The sequence below is a fragment of the Lissotriton helveticus genome, chromosome 12, assembly GCF_964261635.1.
Source record: "Lissotriton helveticus chromosome 12, aLisHel1.1, whole genome shotgun sequence".
In the NCBI taxonomy this organism is placed as follows: Eukaryota; Metazoa; Chordata; class Amphibia; order Caudata; family Salamandridae; genus Lissotriton; species Lissotriton helveticus.
Genome location: NC_136073.1, coordinates 64,420,952 through 64,440,946, shown reverse-complemented (window position 1 = coordinate 64,440,946; position 19,995 = coordinate 64,420,952). Strand labels below are relative to the sequence as shown.

General features: G+C 50.3%; 1 protein-coding gene and 1 long non-coding RNA gene across 5 annotated transcripts in view; one reads left to right on the top strand and one right to left on the bottom strand.

Annotated features, from left to right (window-relative positions):
• Positions 1–15,369, bottom strand: part of LOC144799025 (uncharacterized) — a 708,806-nt gene extending 693,437 nt beyond the window's left edge. The window contains exon 1 of one of the 2 annotated variants that reach the window (XR_013603730.1): positions 15,253–15,369. This is a non-coding gene — a long non-coding RNA (uncharacterized LOC144799025). Of the gene's footprint in view, positions 1–168; positions 266–15,252 lie in introns of those variants that run through there. The other variant, XR_013603729.1, reaches the window with a different exon arrangement.
• LOC144799022 (alpha-2,8-sialyltransferase 8F-like) overlaps positions 1–19,995 on the top strand; it is a 654,797-nt gene that overhangs the window by 42,293 nt on the left and 592,509 nt on the right. The window lies entirely within an intron of this gene.

Genomic DNA, 19,995 nt, shown 5'->3' with positions numbered 1-19,995 from the left:
AAAAACTTTAACTCAACAAATTCGAGGCCTATTGCATTTACAATGCTTGTTCTGTTTTTGGTCGTTCAATTAGCTTTACATGTTTTTCTGCAACCTTCTTGAGCGTCCAATGAAAGCTTTGTGGTGTACAATAGTTTTGTTTAGGGGCATCCATATAAAAATTGTTACCTCTGCTGTGAATGTATGTCACGCTCATCCTTGTTAACCCTTTCTGCTCTCTTCCACTAGCCACTCTTTCCACGTTCTTCTTTTTCAACTTTATTTTCCTGTGCTGACAGTCTTGCAAAACATTTAGGGCCAGATGTAGGAGCCCTAATACCGGTCAGAAACGGACGATTTTGGCCGTTTCCGACCGGTATTAGGGTTTTCAGATGTAGGGCATGCATTTACAGAATCGGTATTTTACCGATTCTGTATTTACCGATTCGGTAAAATTACCGATTCGGTAAATACAGACTCGGTAAAATACCGATTCTGTAAATGCAGATGTAGCTGGCACATGTCAGAGTGCCACAGGGCTTTAAGAATCGGTATTTTACCACCCAATCCAATTGGGTGGTAAAATACCAAATCCAGGTGTGCATGCACACCTGTGCCATGTGACACACAGACATGCCCTTAGGGCATGTATGTGTGCCACATGGCGCACATGCCTATTTTTGGGGTGCTAGAGGGTGTCAAAGTGACCACTCTTGCAGGATTCGGTATTTACCGATTCGGTAAATACCGAATCGGTAATGCCCATTGATTCCTATGGGCTTCAATGCCCATAGGAATCAATGGGCATTACCGATTCGGTATTTACCGAATCGGTAAATACCGATTTTTACAGATTCGGTAATTCAGAAATTTGAATTACCTAAATCTGACCACTTCTAATTTACCTACTCTTAAATACCGAATCGGTAAAATTCGGTATTTAAGAGTAGGTAAATCAGATTTACCTACATCCGGCCCTTAGTTTTTTTTACTAATCCACAAGGTGTTTGGTGCTTCTACTGTCTAATCACACACAGATTTCTATACCTTTCTCTTACCCACCAGTGCTCTCCTCCAACAGCCTCAGTGTGTTCTCTTTTCACCCTTCCTGTACTCTTCCTCAACAACCTCAAGTGCCCCCCTCATGTCTCACTATATCTGCTTCACCAGCTTCAGTATGTGCCCTCGTTCTCTAACGCTGCTCTTCCACATCCTACACCATGCCCCATAATTCCCATCCGCATTATTTCACTCAACGCCACAGTTCAACGCCTCACAATTCAGCTCAATACATTTCCATTCCACACCAAATAATTCAATACAACAAACCACATAATTCAGATCAACGCAATTACACAACACATGCATCCAATGCACACCACAGAATTCTACATAATGCCATACAATTCAACAGCACACCACAGAATCAAACTCCATTACAATACCACACCACAAAACAAAATACCAATCCGCATATTTACACTATATTACACTCAATCCCACTCTATATAATTCAAGCACATTCAAAATCACATAATAACTATCAACATAATCCCACTGCACACATGCTGCATAATTCCACTACACAAATCTACTCCACATAACACTAATCCATGTCACCCAGTTCCACAACTACAGTTTCAGTCCAGCCCTATAATTCAACTCCACACCACATACATCCACTCCATAAACTTAAGTAAAAGACAATGTCATTTACACCACCATTAGCTCTAACTTTCACAAATGTGAGACGATTTAATTGCAAATGCGTGTTTAGACCTGTTCTCATAACAGCACAGTGTGATGCTTCCGACTTTATGGAAAGGAACGATGGTGTCCCCAGACATGGGCAAAGGATGCCTTGTCGATTTTGGCCACAATAACTGCTGTACACCTTCCCCCTAATTCCCCCACTGAAGATGCTTTGGATGATTCAGGAAGATGGGAATATGGTAGCACCATTCTGGCCATGACACCCTTGGGTTTTTCTTCTCGTGAGCATCTCAGGAGGGGAGGTTTTGCACCTGTCACTTCACCCTCCACCTCTTCAGTTCCCACATCTGCCATTGATTCAGTTCCAGCTTCTCAGACTGGAACTTGATAGGGTAGGTTTGGAGCAAAGGGTATTCTCTAGATAGATCGCCCTTGATATTCAAGCTTTGAGGAAGCCCTCAACTCTGCTTTCATACAAAAAGATTTGGAGTTCTTTCCAGGAATGGTGCACATCTAAGAAGTCTTAAGGGACAGATTCTTACAAATGTTATCTCCAGCCATCGTATCCATGCAATGGACAGCCATAAAGGCTCTTAAATTTGGGGAAGGCTCCTTGAAGATATCCCAGTAAATCTATAAATTAGTAAGAAGCTTTGGAATGAAAAAGGCCATCATTCCAAACCAATATTCCTACTTGGGATTTCGCCATAGAACTTAGAGGTTTACAACAACAGCACTTCGAACCATTGGAGCAAGCCGACTTAGCATGGCTGACCTCGAAGATAGCACTTCTTGTGGTGATCACAAGGCAATGAGATGGGAGGTTTGAGGGCTTTGGTGATATCTTACCCTTACCCCAGGATATTTCTGGACGGGTTTATCCTCATATTGGACTCTAAGCATATTCCAAAGATACATTTGCCCTTTCACTTGTCCCAGTACTTCAAGTTCTGCACTCAGAGAAAGATTCACAGATTTTGTCTACCTTGGATGTTAAAATGTCTTTTTCGATCTACTTAGACCATACTAAGAATTTCAAGTCTTCCAATTCACTGTTTGTTTCTTATGGTTCAGTGAACAAAGAAAACAGGTGATAGCTCAGATCATAAGTAGGTGAGTTTGTCAAGCAAATAGCCAATGATATAAATTGGTAGGAGAATCAGTTTCCTCTAACATTCAAGGACACTCCAAGAGAGTGGTGTCCACAGCGCACCCAGACCACACTACTCACATGCTGCCACCGGTGTGTCTCCAACCACGTGCCGGCATGTAGTGCAGTTCGCCGCCCAGCGGTGCATCCCGGCCCCTGCGCACTCAGTCCTCACTGCTCACCTTCCACCACCGGTGTGTATAAAAGGGGGCCCACCACGTACCACTGCAAGCCCCAAGCCCGGGACCCGCAGACATGGCACCCCCCACATCATGCAGCCTCACTCCGCAGGCCACCAGGTCTCACTTTTGGTGCTGGGTCGTGATTTCGCCATGGCAGAGGACATACCAGTGCACAGGGCATCATCGCAGGCTGCACACCCGCTAAGCCCTTGAGGTACCACTAACTCTGTGACCAGTGAGGCCACGCCACGTGGCGTTGTCCGCTGGCTCAGGCCTACACTGCGGTCCAGCAGGGCACACAAAACCTGAGCAGTCTGGACCACCGGGACGGAGCATCATCGCAGGCTGCACACCCGCTCAGCACTTAAGGTGCCCCTACCTCAGTGCACCGAAAGTCACCATTCTGTTTCAGAGTGCCTGTGCTGGCCGCAGTGCATCCGGTGCCACCAAGTCTGTGCCCCGCAAGTCATGGACCCTCTATGATTGGGTATCATGGTGCGGACGCCATCTTGTCACCTCCGGGCCGGCGGAATGTGATGTCGCAGGTCCCTGGGCCCTCATGCCTACATGCACACCGCGGAAACAGGCCATATGGCGGAGAAGAATGCTACTGCATCCTTTGTACCACGTGGGCAGAATCATCTGCATCTTTGTCCTCTGCTGTTCCATGTGCCTCACGTGTGGGTTGTGCTGGACTTTCTCCAGCACTGTGTGGCAGTGACACCTCAGGGGCCGTAGGTGGAATGTCAGCCACACTGTGTGGCACTGACACTTCAGGTGGCGGAGTTGTGGATGGAGTGGTAGCAGCAGCATGCATCAGTGCCAGGCCTTGTGGCAGCAATGCCATAAGGATGGATCATGAGGTCATTTAGAAGCCCAGCTACCCCTCGCTAGTGTGCAGCCGTGGCAGCCGCTCTTTCCGCATTGGCCTACTCCATGGTGTCCATTAACCTCTGTATGTTTCCCAACTCCTGTGTGACATCGCTTGAGCTACTCTGACTGGACAGTTGTTCTAGTCTCTGAGTCAGGGCTCCAGCGATGTCAGCCACGGTCCGTTGGAGAGCATGGAGCGGACTGTGGGAGTCCATTAGGGACTATGAGTGGTCCCTGATGGGACTTAGACACCCACGTATGGCATCTAGTTTGTCTGCCATGTGGTCGAAGCCCACCCGCACCTGTTCAGCCAGCTGCTCCTGACACCCCAACACACGGCATTGGAAGGCCATGTGTTCTTCGTGGGGGTCCTGGGAGGCAGTCTGGTGGTGGGTGCTGCCTACTGTGTGGTGTGTGCAAGGGGTGGGGTGTCCTCGTTGCAGCTGGGCTGCCCTGCTCCTGGAGGTGAGCTGTCAATGAACTCTTGCAGGGCGTCGGAGTCGAAGCTGTGGTGTCCTCTTCATCATTAGAGGAGATAGGTTCGGGCTGCTCGGCAGGAGGTGTTGATAGTCCCTCTGCAATGTGAATGGGAGATGCAGTTTAACAATGTGTTCACATGTATGTTGTCGCATTGTACATGTTTACATACAGACTGCATGACTGTGTACATCTTGGCTGTTTGGGAGGAGCAGCCTATTTGATGGGGGACAGTGGACAATTCGACAACAGACGTGTGTGTGTTTGTACTTGTACATGTACATTAACAACTCACATTTACCTGCAATGCCACTTGTGAATGGCCGTACAAAAGGGGGTGGTGATGGACGGAGCATCTGAATCAATCAAACACTCACACCCAGTCAAAAGATCTGGGTTTAATCCATCACCGTTCTTTAGCCCACTCTGCCACCCCAGTTCAGACATAGCTATATGCAAATCAGTCTGACCCTGTGCCTCATGGGAACAGTCCAGCCCGAACTGCCAAGCCATGTCTTCCCTGAACCGGAAACAAGCTTCCGAGGACCGGTTTCTGGCATTCCAGCCGTCTTCAGCCCGGCTTGCTTGAATCCAGTGGCAAAGTGAGCAAGGGGCTCACGTTTGAGCATACCCTGCCACACTTATGGCGGCCAAAAGCGGTATAAAAGAGGGTGGTGATGGACGGAGCATCTGAATCAATCAAACACTCACACCCAGTCAAAAGATCTGGGTTTAATCCATCACCGTTCTTTAGCCCACTCTGCCACCCCAGTTCAGACATAGCTATATGCAAATCAGTCTGACCCTGTGCCTCATGGGAACAGTCCAGCCCGAACTGCCAAGCCATGTCTTCCCTGGACCGGAAACAAGCTTCCGAGGACCGGTTTCTGGCATTCCAGCCGTCTTCAGCCCGGCTTGCTTGAATCCAGTGGCAAAGTGAGCAAGGGACTCACGTCTGAGCATACCCTGCCACACTTATGGCGGCCAAAAGCGGTACAAAAGGGGGTGGTGATGGACGGAGCATCTGAATCAATCAAACACTCACACCCAGTCAAAAGATCTGGGTTTAATCCATCACCGTTCTTTAGCCCACTCTGCCACCCCACTTCAGACATAGCTATATGCAAATCAGTCTGACCCTGTGCCTCATGGGAACAGTCCAGCCCGAACTGCCAAGCCATGTCTTCCCTGGACCGGAAACAAGCTTCCGAGGACCGGTTTCTGGCATTCCAGCCGTCTTCAGCCCAGCTTGCTTGAATCCAGTGGCAAAGTGAGCAAGGGACTCACGTCTGAGCATACCCTGCCACACTTATGGCGGCCAAAAGCGGTACAAAAGGGGGTGGTGATGGACGGAGCATCTGAATCAATCAAACACTCACACCCAGTCAAAAGATCTGGGTTTAATCCATCACCGTTCTTTAGCCCACTCTGCCACCCCACTTCAGACATAGCTATATGCAAATCAGTCTGACCCTGTGCCTCATGGGAACAGTCCAGCCCGAACTGCCAAGCCATGTCTTCCCTGTACCGGAAACAAGCTTCCGAGGACCGGTTTCTGGCATTCCAGCCGTCTTCAGCCCGGCTTGCTTGAATCCAGTGGCAAAGTGAGCAAGGGACTCACGTCTGAGCATACCCTGCCACACTTATGGCGGCCAAAAGCGGTACAAAAGGGGGTGGTGATGGACGGAGCATCTGAATCAATCAAACACTCACACCCAGTCAAAAGATCTGGGTTTAATCCATCACCGTTCTTTAGCCCACTCTGCCACCCCACTTCAGACATAGCTATATGCAAATCAGTCTGACCCTGTGCCTCATGGGAACAGTCCAGCCCGAACTGCCAAGCCATTTCTTCCCTGGACCGGAAACAAGCTTCCGAGGACCGGTTTCTGGCATTCCAGCCGTCTTCAGCCCGGCTTGCTTGAATCCAGTGGCAAAGTGAGCAAGGGACTCACGTCTGAGCATACCCTGCCACATTTATGGCGGCCAAAAGCGGTACAAAAGGGGGTGGTGATGGACGGAGCATCTGAATCAATCAAACACTCACACCCAGTCAAAAGATCTGGGTTTAATCCATCACCGTTCTTTAGCCCACTCTGCCACCCCAGTTCAGACAGAGCTATATGCAAATCAGTCTGACCCTGTGCCTCATGGGAACAGTCCAGCCCGAACTGCCAAGCCATGTCTTCCCTGGACCGGAAACAAGCTTCCGAGGACCGGTTTCTGGCATTCCAGCCGTCTTCAGCCCGGCTTGCTTGAATCCAGTGGCAAAGTGAGCAAGGGACTCACGTCTGAGCATACCCTGCCACACTTATGGCGGCCAAAAGCGGTACAAAAGGGGGTGGTGATGGACGGAGCATCTGAATCAATCAAACACTCACACCCACTCAAAAGTTCTGGGTTTAATCCATCACCGTTCTTTAGCCCACTCTGCCACCCCACTTCAGACATAGCTATATGCAAATCAGTCTGACCCTGTGCCTCATGGGAACAGTCCAGCCCGAACTGCCAAGCCATGTCTTCCCTGGACCGGAAACAAGCTTCCGAGAACCGGTTTCTGGCATTCCAGCCGTCTTCAGCCCGGCTTGCTTGAATCCAGTGGCAAAGTGAGCAAGGGACTCACGTCTGAGCATACCCTGCCACACTTATGGCGGCCAAAAGCGGTACAAAAGGGGGTGGTGATGGACGGAGCATCTGAATCAATCAAACACTCACACCCAGTCAAAAGATCTGGGTTTAATCCATCACCGTTCTTTAGCCCACTCTGCCACCCCACTTCAGACATAGCTATATGCAAATCAGTCTGACCCTGTGCCTCATGGGAACAGTCCAGCCCGAACTCCCAAGCCATGTCTTCCCTGGACCGGAAACAAGCTTCTGAGGACCGGTTTCTGGCATTCCAGCCGTCTTCAGCCCGGCTTGCTTGAATCCAGTGGCAAAGTGAGCAAGGGACTCACGTCTGAGCATACCCTGCCACACTTATGGCGGCCAAAAGCGGTACAAAAGGGGGTGGTGATGGACTGAGCATCTGAATCAATCAAACACTCACACCCAGTCAAAAGATCTGTGTTTAATCCATCACCGTTCTTTAGCCCACTCTGCCACCCCAGTTCAGACAGAGCTATATGCAAATCAGTCTGACCCTGTGCCTCATGGGAACAGTCCAGCCCGAACTGCCAAGCCATGTCTTCCCTGGACCGGAAACAAGCTTCCGAGGACCGGTTTCTGGCATTCCAGCCGTCTTCAGTCCGGCTTGCTTGAATCCAGTGGCAAAGTGAGCAAGGGACTCACGTCTGAGCATACCCTGCCACACTTATGGCGGCCAAAAGCGGTACAAAAGGGGGTGGTGATGGACGGAGCATCTGAATCCATCAAACACTCACACCCACTCAAAAGATCTGGGTTTAATCCATCACCGTTCTTTAGCCCACTCTGCCACCCCACTTCAGACATAGCTATATGCAAATCAGTCTGACCCTGTGCCTCATGGGAACAGTCCAGCCCGAACTGCCAAGCCATGTCTTCCCTGGACCGGAAACAAGCTTCCGAGAACCGGTTTCTGGCATTCCAGCCGTCTTCAGCCCGGCTTGCTTGAATCCAGTGGCAAAGTGAGCAAGGGACTCACGTCTGAGCATACCCTGCCACACTTATGGCGGCCAAAAGCGGTACAAAAGGGGGTGGTGATGGACGGAGCATCTGAATCAATCAAACACTCACACCCAGTCAAAAGATCTGGGTTTAATCCATCACCGTTCTTTAGCCCACTCTGCCACCCCAGTTCAGACATAGCTATATGCAAATCAGTCTGACCCTGTGCCTCATGGGAACAGTCCAGCCCGAACTGCCATGCCATGTCTTCCCTGGACCGGAAACAAGCTTCCGAGGACCGGTTTCTGGCATTCCAACCATCTTCAGCCCGGCTTGCTTGAATCCAGTGGCAAAGTGAGCAAGGGACTCACGTCTGAGCATACCCTGCCACACTTATGGCGGCCAAAAGCGGTACAAAAGGGGGTGGTGATGGACGGAGCATCTGAATCAATCAAACACTCACACCCAGTCAAAAGATCTGGGTATAATCCATCACCGTTGGCCACTGGATTCAAGATAGCCTGGCTGATGAGGATTATGAATCCGAAACCGGTCCCAGGATGCTTGTTTCCGGTCCATGGAAGACATGGCTTGGCAGTTCGGGCTGGACTGTTCCCACGAGGCACAGGGTCAGACTGATTTGCATATAGCCATGTCTGAAATGGGGTGGCTGAGTGGGCTAAAGAATGGTGATGGATTAAACCCAGATCAATTGACTGGGGGTGAGTGTTTGATTTGCTCGGGCGCTCCGTCCATCATCCCCTTTTGTATCGCTTTGTTCGCCCTAAGTGTGGCAGGGCATGCTCAGACGTGAGTCCCTTGCTCACTTAGCCACTGTATTCAAGATAGCCTGGCTGATGAGGATTATGGATCCGAAACCGGTCCCAGGATGCTTGCGTCCGGTCCATGGAAGACATGGCTTGGCAGTTCGGGCTGGACTGTTCCCACGAGGCACAGGGTCAGACTGATTTGCATATAGCCATTTCTGAAATGGGGTGGCTGAGTGGGCTAAAGAATGGTGATAGATTAAACCCAGATCAATTGACTGGGGGTGAGTGTTTGATTTGCTCGGGCACTCCGTCCATCATCCCCTTTTGTATCGCTTTGTTCGCCCTAAGTGTGGCAGGGTATGCTCAGACGTGAGTCCCTTGCTCACTTGGCCACTGGATTCAAGATAGCCTGGCTGATGAGGATTATGAATCCGAAACCGGTCCCAGGATGCTTGTTTCCGGTCCATGGAAGACATGGCTTGGCAGTTCGGGCTGGACCGTTCCCACGAGGCACAGTGTCAGACTGATTTGCATATAGCCATGTCTGAAATGGGGTGGCTGAGTGGGCTAAAGAATGGTGATGGATTAAACCCAGATCAATTGACTGGGGGTGAGTGTTTGATTTGCTCGGGCGCTCCGTCCATCATCCCCTTTTGTATCGACTTGTGATTGGCCAGCGTCTACACCCAGTCAGTACCAGTTGTGTCCTGTGTTCTGTTGTGGACGTGTTGCAGCATGTGCCACACTGTTGTCTGTGTTGATGGGCTCTGCATGTTAGGTGTGTGTGTGTGCTGCATTTTGGAGGAGTGGCCCCTGCTGCTCTGACTTTGCTTCTCCTTATCCCTTTCCTGCGATGTGCCTTTGACTTCTGTCTTTATAAACTGCTGAGATGTTGCAAACTTGAGTACATTGGTCTCTTGGTGGGAGTTGGGGGCTGATGTATGGTTTGGCCGTAGATGTGCTCAGCTCAACTGTGCATGTGTGCCATTGTGCCCATCTCCCCCGTCCTCCCAGTCCCTGGTCGTTACTTACCCTGCTGCTGTTGTGTCCGGTCATGTTGAGCAGTGTCCGGTTCCCCGACTCCAGACACCATCTCCCCACTGATGACTGTGGACACCAATTCCTCCATATCGTCCAGCTCCTCCTGTGGCACAGGACTACCACGTCCAGTCTGCATTGCTGCATTCCGGTTGTTGGCGAGTTTCAGCTTGCTTTTGCGCTTCACATCATTCCAGCTCCTCTTGTCCTCTTTCATTGTCCTCTTCAGCACTCCCACTGCATTCACCTTGTCCACGATGAACTGCCATAGTTCATTTTTGTTTGCCAATGACACAGTGGAGAAGACGACCATTTGTTGATGGTGTTCTACTACCTCCGTTATCAGGATCCTGTTTTCCTGCGGACTGAAGCACCTCTTCCTACTCTTCTTCTCCTTGACCTTCCCTGACCCCGAGGTCCCAGGGATGTCCTCCGGGGGACTTGTGGGGTTCTGGTTGTCCTCTGTACTTGCTCCGGCTTCCTCCATTGTGCTTCGCTGTTGTTTGGCATTTGTTTGTCTGTTTTTTTCTGCTTTTATGGTGATTTGTCCCGCCTGACGCGTGTGAATTGCAGGCCTGTAGCTGGTTTTCGCTGATATTTCTATCACAAATGGCCTCATCGCAGCTTTGTTTGTGTTTCGCATTTTGGCGGCATGGCTTTGATTCTACTGCGGTCAGGTGACGTGTTATCTGGAGTGTATCGCATGGTGCCGCCGTGTTGAGAATGCTTCGTTAACACGGAGTAAATTTCCCGCAATAGACTGTTATGTTGGAAGTTGCATTAAGTTACTTTTGCAATGGTTATCACACGTTCTTGAGAATATGCCCCTGTACTTTGTTCCGTTACGATTACATCTTGATGTATATTTAGCCACAATCGTGGTTTTCTCATTGTCAGGCATTTATATAAATGTTATTTTTGGGAGGGTAAAAAAGATTTTGCATTGTGTCTATTTCCAAATGTGTTTCGCACCTCACAGGCAGTTCAGAGATGTGTGCACCAACACCTGTATGGCTGTGCCACGTTTATATGTGCATGTGAGATTATGTGCTTGCAGTGTATGACTAAATGTATAGGCTACCCGTATTATTGTCAGTCTCTGCCTTCACTACTGGAAATCCAGACATCTTGATTTGCCTAAGCTTGTTGGTACAAGCTAGAATTTTTTTTTGTTTATTCTGCAAGTTAATCATTAAATGCTGGAAGATGTAGCCACTGTTGTAAATTGATTAATACACTGAAACATTTCAGTGACTTAGAGGCATATGTATGAAGCTCATTTCCCGTTTGCAAACGGGCCGATTCCCAGAATCGGCCCATTTGCGAACGGGGAAAAGCCTTTTGGGATGTATCATCCCAAAAGGCCCTCTCAAAATGGGGAATCGCAAAAGTTGCGATTCCCTATTTTGCGAATGCATTTAAGGAATCGCAAATTGCGATTCCTTAAATGCGATGTAGAAAGCACCCAACTTGTGCGATTTCTCCTTAGGAAATCGCAAATTTCCACCAACGTCAAGTTGGTGATAATTTGCAATTTCTTTGAAAAATGCACTTTTTGGCATTTTTCAAAGTGTTTTGTGGCGCGCACATATGCCCTTAGGGCACGTATGTGGGCCACATGTGCACACATGCTCATTTCAGGGGTTCAACAGGGTGTCCTTATGACACCCTTGCACCCTTGAAATTGCATTCGCAATTTGAGAGTACCTAATGGGTACTTGCAAATTGTGAATGTCTTCCCATTCATTCCTATGGGCCTCTAGGCCCATAGGAATGAATGGGAAGGGATTCCTTGATTGAGATTCACAATTTGCGAATCGCAATTAAGGAATTCCAAGGAATCGCAAAATATTTGTGAATTGTTTATTACATCCAGTTTTGCGATTCTCAAATAGCGATTCTCTAAAAATCTCTGTTTGAGAATCGCAATAACGGTATTTGATACATATGCCCCTTAATCATATATTCCCAGATTCCTTGATTACGGGCCACATTTTGCTGAAATGAATTCAATTAATCGATCCTCATACATTTCTACAATTCCACGCTTTTTATTTGTATGTTTGCTGGAATTCAGATTTTACAAGTTCTACTATTTCGAAATCATAAATCTTTCGAATGGAGGCAAATTACAATGGTACTCGGACTGCAATCACCTTTCAGTGAGCAAGTAAGAAATGGCAGAGGATTGTAGCTACAGAGTATCTGGGTATCATCAATCTTGAGCAAGAGCGGAAGGCCTTCTATGTATTTAGAAGACCATGGCATGGGAACCTTCAAACACCATGGGGCCTACCACTAGCAAAACAACATTATCTCTCAGAAAGGGAACTGTGTTCGATCAGTTAATCAATTAACCTATCAAAGTTTATGGTAAAATATCCCTGGCATGATCCTCTAAGTGAACCAGCATGTACATTTCTGTCCAGTTTTGCATTTTTGTTTTAGTTTCAACACACATGAAACTCATGCACATGCACTGAGAGCCACTGTGGCTAGGTACCATATAGTGTTTTCACCAAGATAAAGGCTCTGTGATCCGCAAAGTCGCATCGAGTGTACCTTCTATAGAGAGTGGGTCCACTCTCCCCTCAATAGATTGTAGGGTACGGATAGTGGGTGGCAGTATGAACTGTTTCTTGATGCCTAAGGAGGCAAGTAGCCTTCCAGCCTCGCCCTGAAAGCGGTCTGTCAAGCTCATTACATCTGTGTCCTATATTACATCCAGTTTGTATGGGTGTATTGTATATGTGTCTGCATGTGTACATACCTCAGTATATGGCAGATGTGTGCACGTTCCAAATGTGACATGTAGTGAAGGCAGGCAGCCCCCGGAAGGTTTCCCAAGTCATAGGCGGGGGTTGCGTGGCTATAACTCTAGTTATTGTTTCTGGAGGACTGATAGCTAGATAAAGAAGATGGACTATCTAACGCCCCTTGCTCGCCGTTGCTGGGCATGAGCATTGTGTGGACCTGGAGTGCCCCGCCGATCCTCTTAGGAGTAAATATTCGCAAGTAGATCAACAAAAAACCGCGTGCAGTGCAAATTTCTTCTCGCTCTACTTTCTTCAGCCTCTCACTGCTCTTTTCATTCCCCTTCTTTGTGCCTCATACTGCTCTTCTCACTCCTTCCTGTGCCTAACGCTGCTCTTTTCACTCTCCTTCCCTGTGCCTCGTGCTGCTCTTCTCCTCACTCGCCTTCCTTGTGCCTCATGCTGCTCTTCTCCTCACTCAACTTCCTTGTACCTCATGCTGCTCTTCTCCTCACTCTCCTTCCTTGTGCCTCAAGCTACTCTTCTCCTCAATCTCCATCATTGTGCCTCACGCTGCTCTTCTCCTCACTGTCCTTGTCCCTCATGCTGCTCTTCTCTGCAGTCTCTTTTCATTCTCCTTCTTTGTGCCTCACACTGCTCTTCTCACTCCTTCCTTGTGCCTCACACTGCTCTTTTCACTCTCCTTCCCTGTGCCTCGTCCTGCTCTTCTCCTCACTCACCTTCCTTGTGCCTCATGCTGCTCTTCTCCTCACTCAACTTCCTTGTGCCTCATGCTGCTCTTCTCCTCACTCCTCTTCCTTTTGCCTCATGCTGCTCTTCTCCTCACTCCTCTTCCTTGTGCCTCATGCTGTTTGTCTCCTCACTCAACTTCCTTGTGCCTCATGCTGCTCTTCTCCACACTCTTCTTCCTTGTGCCTCAAGCTACTCTTCTCCTCAATCTCCATCATTGTGCCTCACGCTGCTCTTCTCCTCACTCTGTCCTTGTCCCTCATGCTGCTCTTCTCTGCAGTCTCCGCCCTTCTGCCTCACACTGCTCTTCTCCTCAGTCTCCAACCTTGTGCTTCATGCTGCTCATCTCATCACTCTCCTTCTTTGTGCCACACGCTGCTCTTCTCACTCTCCTTCCTTGTGCCTCACGCTGCTCTTCTCCTCACTCTTCTTCCTTGTGCCTCAATCTACTCTTCTCCTCAATCTCCATCATTGTGCCTCACGCTCCTCTTCTCCTCACTCTGTCCTTGTCCCTCATGCTGCTCTTCTCCTCAGTCTCCAACCTTGTGCTTCATGCTGCTCATCTCATCACTCTCCTTCTTTGTGCCACACGCTGCTCTTCTCACTCTCCTTCCTTGTGCCTCACGCTGCTCTTCTCACTCTCCTTCCTTGTGCCTCACGCTGCTCTTCTCCTCACTCTCCATCCTTGTGCCTCATGCTGATCTTCTCCTCACTTTCCTTCCTTATGCCTTGCTCCGATCTTCTCCTCACTCTCCTTACTTGTGCCTCACGCTACTCTTCTCCTCACTTTCCTTCCTTGTGTCTTACGCTGCTCTTCTCCTCGCTTCCCTTCCTTGTGCTTCATGCTGCTCTTCTCCTCGCTCCCCTTCCTTGTGCTTCATGCTGCTCTTCTCCTCGCTCCCCTTCCTTGGGCTTCATGCTGCTCTTCTCCTCGCTCCCCTTCCTTGGGCTTCATGCTGCTCTTCTCCTCGCTCCCCTTCCTTGGGCTTCATGCTGCTCTTCTCCTCGCTGCCCTTCATTGTGCCTCACGCTTCTCTTCTCCTCACTTTCCTTCCTTGTGCCTCACACTGCTCGTCTCTTCGCTCACCTTCCTTGTGCCTTACGCTGCTCTTCTCCTCGCTCTCCTTCCTTGGGCTTCATGCTGCTCTTCTCCTCGCTCTCCTACCTTGTGCCTCACGCTGCTCTTCTCCTCACTTTCCTTCCTTGTGCCTCACGCTGCTCGTCTCTTCGCTCACCTTCCTTGTGCCTCACGCTGCTCTTCTCCTCACTTTCCTTCCTTGTGCTTCACGCTGCTCTTCTCCTCACTTTCCTTCCTTGTGCTTCACGCTGCTCTTCTCCTCGCTCCCCTTCCTTGGGCTTCATGCTGCTCTTCTCCTCGCTGCCCTTCCTTGTGCCTCACGCTTCTCTGCTCCTCGCTCCCCTTCCTTGGGCTTCAAGCTGCTCTTCTCCTCGCTCCCCTTCCTTGGGCTTCAAGCTGCTCTTCTCCTCGCTGCCCTTCATTGTGCCTCACGCTGCTCTTCTCCTCGCTCCCCTTCCTTGGGCTTCAAGCTGCTCTTCTCCTCGCTGCCCTTCATTGTGCCTCACGCTGCTCTTCTCCTCGCTCCCCTTCCTTGGGCTTCATGCTGCTCTTCTCCTCGCTGCCCTTCATTGTGCCTCACGCTCCTCTGCTCCTCGCTCTCCTTCCTTGTGCCTCACGCTGCCTCATGCTGCTCCATACCTAACAATTCCAATACAACTCCCATAATTCCACTGCAGGCCACATACATACACTCCATAGTACATACATAAAACACATTGCCATTTATAACGCCAAAAACTTTAACTCAACAAATGCGAGGCCTATTGCATTTACAATGCTTGTTCTGTTTTTGGTCGTTCAATTAGCTTTACATGTTTTTCTGCAACCTTCTTGAGCGTCCAATGAAAGCTTTGTGGTGTACAATAGTTTTGTTTAGGGGCATCCATATAAAAATTGTTACCTCTGCTGTGAATGTATGTCACGCTCATCCTTGTTAACCCTTTCTGCTCCCTTCCACTAGCCACTCTTTCCACGTTCTTCTTTTTCAACTTTATTTTTCCTGTGCTGACCCCCGACAGTCTTGCAAAACATTTAGTTTTTTTACTAATCCACAAGGTGTTTGGTGCTTCTACTGTCTAATCACACACAGATTTCTATACCTTTCTCTTACCCACCAGTGCTCTCCTCCAACAGCCTCAGTGTGTTCTCTTTTCACCCTTCCTGTACTCTTCCTCAACAACCTCAAGTGCCCCCCTCATGTCTCACTATATCTGCTTCACCAGCTTCAGTATGTGCCCTCGTTCTCTAACGCTGCTCTTCCACATCCTTCACCATGCCCCATAATTCCCATCCGCACTATTTCACTCAACGCCACAGTTCAACGCCTCACAATTCAGCTCAATACATTTCCATTCCACACCAAATAATTCAATACAACAAACCACATAATTCAGATCAACGCAATTACACAACACATGCATCCAATGCACACCACAGAATTCTACATAATGCCATACAATTCAACAGCACACCACAGAATCAAACTCCATTACAATACCACACCACAAAACAAAATACCAATCCGCATATTTACACTATATTACACTCAATCCCACTCTATATAATTCAAGCACATTCAAAATCACATAATAACTATCAACATAATCCCACTGCACACATGCTGCATAATTCCACTACACAAATCTACTCCACATAACACTAATCCATGTCACCCAGTTCCACAACTACAGTTTCAGTCCAGCCCTATAATTCAACTCCACACCACATACATCCACTCCATAAACTTAAGTAAAAGACAATGTCATTTACACCACCATTAGCTCTAACTTTCACAAATGTGAGACGATTTAATTGCAAATGCGTGTTTAGACCTGTTCTCATAACAGCACAGTGTGATGCTTCCGACTTTATGGAAAGGAACGATGGTGTCCCCAGACATGGGTAAAGGATGCCTTGTCGATTTTGGCCACAATAACTGCTGTACACCTTCCCCCTAATTCCCCCACTGAAGATGCTTTGGATGATTCAGGAAGATGGGAATATGGTAGCACCATTCTGGCCATGACACCCTTGGGTTTTTCTTCTCGTGAGCATCTCAGGAGGGGAGGTTTTGCACCTGTCACTTCACCCTCCACCTCTTCAGTTCCCACATCTGCCATTGATTCAGTTCCAGCTTCTCAGACTGGAACTTGATAGGGTAGGTTTGGAGCAAAGGGTATTCTCTAGATAGATCGCCCTTGATATTCAAGCTTTGAGGAAGCCCTCAACTCTGCTTTCATACAAAAAGATTTGGAGTTCTTTCCAGGAATGGTGCACATCTAAGAAGTCTTAAGGGACAGATTCTTACAAATGTTATCTCCAGCCATCGTATCCATGCAATGGACAGCCATAAAGGCTCTTAAATTTGGGGAAGGCTCCTTGAAGATATCCCAGTAAATCTATAAATTAGTAAGAAGCTTTGGAATGAAAAAGGCCATCATTCCAAACCAATATTCCTACTTGGGATTTCGCCATAGAACTTAGAGGTTTACAACAACAGCACTTCGAACCATTGGAGCAAGCCGACTTAGCATGGCTGACCTCGAAGATAGCACTTCTTGTGGTGATCACAAGGCAATGAGATGGGAGGTTTGAGGGCTTTGGTGATATCTTATCAATCAATCAATCAATCAGTGACACTTATAAAGCGCGCTACATACCCGTAGGGTCTCAAGGCGCTGGGGGGGGGGGGGGGGTGCCGCTACTGCTCGAACAGCCAGGTCTTCAGCTTCTTCCTGAAGGAGAGGTGGTCTTGGGTCTGGCGCAGGTCGGTCGGGAGGGAGTTCCAGGTCTTGGCGGCCAGGTAGGAGAAGGACCTTCCTCCTGTAGTCGCTCTTCGGATGCGGGGGACGGCGGCGAGGGCGTGGTTGGCTGATTGGAGGTGGCGTTTGGGAGCGTAGAAGTTGACTCGGCTGTTGAGGTAGCTCGGGCCTCGATCGTGTAGAGCTTTGTGTGCGTGGGTGAGGAGGCGGAAGGTGATTCTTTTGTTGACGGGGAGCCAGTGAAGGTCTCTCAGATGTCCGGAGATGTGGCTGGTTCGTGGGATGTCGAGGATGAGTCTGGCTGAGGCGTTCTGGATCCGCTGGAGTCTCTTCTGGAGCTTGGCGGTGGTACCGGCGTATAGGGCGTTGCCGTAGTCCAGACGGCTGGTGACGAGGGCCTGGGTGACGGTCTTCCTGGTCTCGGTGGGGATCCACCAGAAGATCTTTCGTAGCATGCGCAGGATGTTGAAGCACGACGAGGAGACGGCGTTGACTTGTCTGGTCATGGAGAGGGAGGAGTCCAGGATGAATCCCAGGTTGCGTGCGTGGTCTGTCGGTTTGGGTGCGGTGCCCAGGGCGGGTGGCCACCAGGAGTCGTCCCAGGCGGAGGGTGAAGAGCCCAGGATGAGGACCTCCGTCTTGTCTGAGTTCAGTTTCAGGCGGCTGGTCGTCATCCACTCGGCTACCTCTTTCATCCCTTCGTGCAGGTTGGCTCTGGCGGCGGCGGGGTCGTTGGTCAGGGAGAGGATCAGCTGGGTGTCGTCGGCGTAGGAGATTATGCTGAGGTTGTGTTTGCGTACGATGGCCGCGAGGGGGCTCATGTAGACGTTGAAGAGGGTGGGGCTCAGAGATGATCCTTGGGGGACGCCGCAGATGACTTCGGAGGCCTCTGACTTGTACGGTGGCAGGCGGACTCTCTGTGTTCTTCCGTCGAGGAAGGAGATGATCCATTCCAGTGCCTTCTCCTGAATTCCGACGTCGCTGAGGCGCTGCACTAGGGTGCGGTGGCAGACAGTGTCGAATGCCGCGGAGAGGTCTAGGAGGATGAGGGCCGCTGTTTCTCCATTGTCCATCAGGGCTCGGATGTCATCGGTGGCGGCGATGAGGGCGGTCTCGGTGCTGTGGTTGGCTCGGAAGCCGGACTGTGAGGGGTCGAGGGATCCGTTCGTCTCGAGGAAGGCGGCCATCTGCTTGTTGACGGTCTTCTCGATGACTTTGGCTGGAAACGGGAGGAGCGAGATGGGGCGGTAATTCTTGAGGTCGGTGGGGTCCGCTGTTGGTTTCTTGAGTAGGGCGCTGAGTTCGGCGTGCTTCCAGCTCTCAGGGAAGGTGGCGGTGTCGAAGGATGTGTTGATGATGTCTCGCAGGTGGGGTGCGATGACAGCGTCGGCCTTGTTGAAGACGTGGTGAGGGCAGGGGTCGGCCGGTGATCCGGAGTGGATGGAGTTCATCGTGCGGATGGTGTCTTCGGTGCTGATCGGGGTCCAGGCGTGGAGGGTGGTGGTGGGGGGTGGTTGTTCGGTCATGGTGTGCGTTGGTTGGTTGTTGAAGCTGCTGTGTATGTCCGTGATCTTGTTGTGGAAGTATGAAGCGAGGGAGTTGCAGAGGTCTTGCGATGGGGTGATGTCGTTGTTTCCTGCGCTGGGGTTGGAAAGCTCTTTCACGATGTTGAAGAGTTCCTTGCAGTTGTGTGCGTTGTTGTCCAGCCGGTCCTTGAATGCTGTTTTCTTGGCGGCGCGGATCAGCTGGTGGTGTTTCCGGGTGGCAAGTTTGTAGGAGGTCCTGTTGTTCGGTGTCGGTTCCCTTTTCCAGACTTTCTCCAGGGCTCGGCAGTTCTTCTTGGAGCTCTTGAGTTCGTCGGTGAACCATGGGGCCTTCTTGCTGCCGTGTCTGCTAGGCGGGGTCCTCAGTGGGGCGAGTTCGTCCGCGCAGTTGCTGATCCACTTCGTGAGGTTGTCGGCGGCCTGGCTGGGGTTTGCTGAGCTGGCAGGGGGGTGCTGGCTCAGGGAGGTGGCGAGCTGGTCTGCTGTGATCTTGTTCCAGCTTCTGCGGGCAGCCTGTTGCTGGTGTTGGTGGGTCGTCGTTCTCTTGAAGGTGAAGTGGACGCAGCTGTGGTCCGTCCATTGAAGCTCTGTGGCGTGGCTGAAGTCGATGTCTGTGCTGGATGAGAAGACGGCGTCGAGTGTGTGTCCGGCGAGGTGGGTGGGGGTGGACACCAGTTGCTTGAGTCCCAGGTTGGCGAGGTTGTCGAGCAGGGTGCTGGTGTTGCGGTCGTTGTTGTTCTCCAGATGGAAGTTGAGGTCTCCCAGGAGGATGTAGTCAGCGGAGGGGAGGGCATGCGGGCTGACGAAGTCGGTGATGTCCTCGCTGAATTGCGTGCGTGGTCCAGGGGGTCGGTAGATCAGGGTGCCTCTGAGGGTGGTGTTCGGGTTGGTGTGGATCTGGAAATGCAGGTGTTCGGCGCTGGTCAGGGTGTTGTCGGTGCTGGTCGTGAGACGGATGGTGCTTCTGTGGATGATGGCGATGCCTCCTCCCATCTGGTTGGCGTTTCGGTCCCTCCGGACGATCTTGTAGCCCTCTGGGATGGCGATGGCGATGTCTGGAGCTGACGAGGCGTTCATCCAGGTCTCCGTGAGGAAGGCAACGTCAGGGGCTGTGGCGTCTAGGAGGTTCCAGAGTTCGATGGCGTGTCTGTGGACGGAGCGGGTGTTGAGCAGGATGCACTTGAGGTGGGTGCTGCTGGTGTTCGACTTGGCGGGTGCTGGTGCGGGGCAGGTCCGGATGCAGGAGAACTTGCAGGCGTGGCAGCTGAAAGTTCCGTGGGTACGTTTTGGAGTGGCTTGATGGCATTCTGGGAGTCGGCCGGTGTTGAGAGCGGCGAG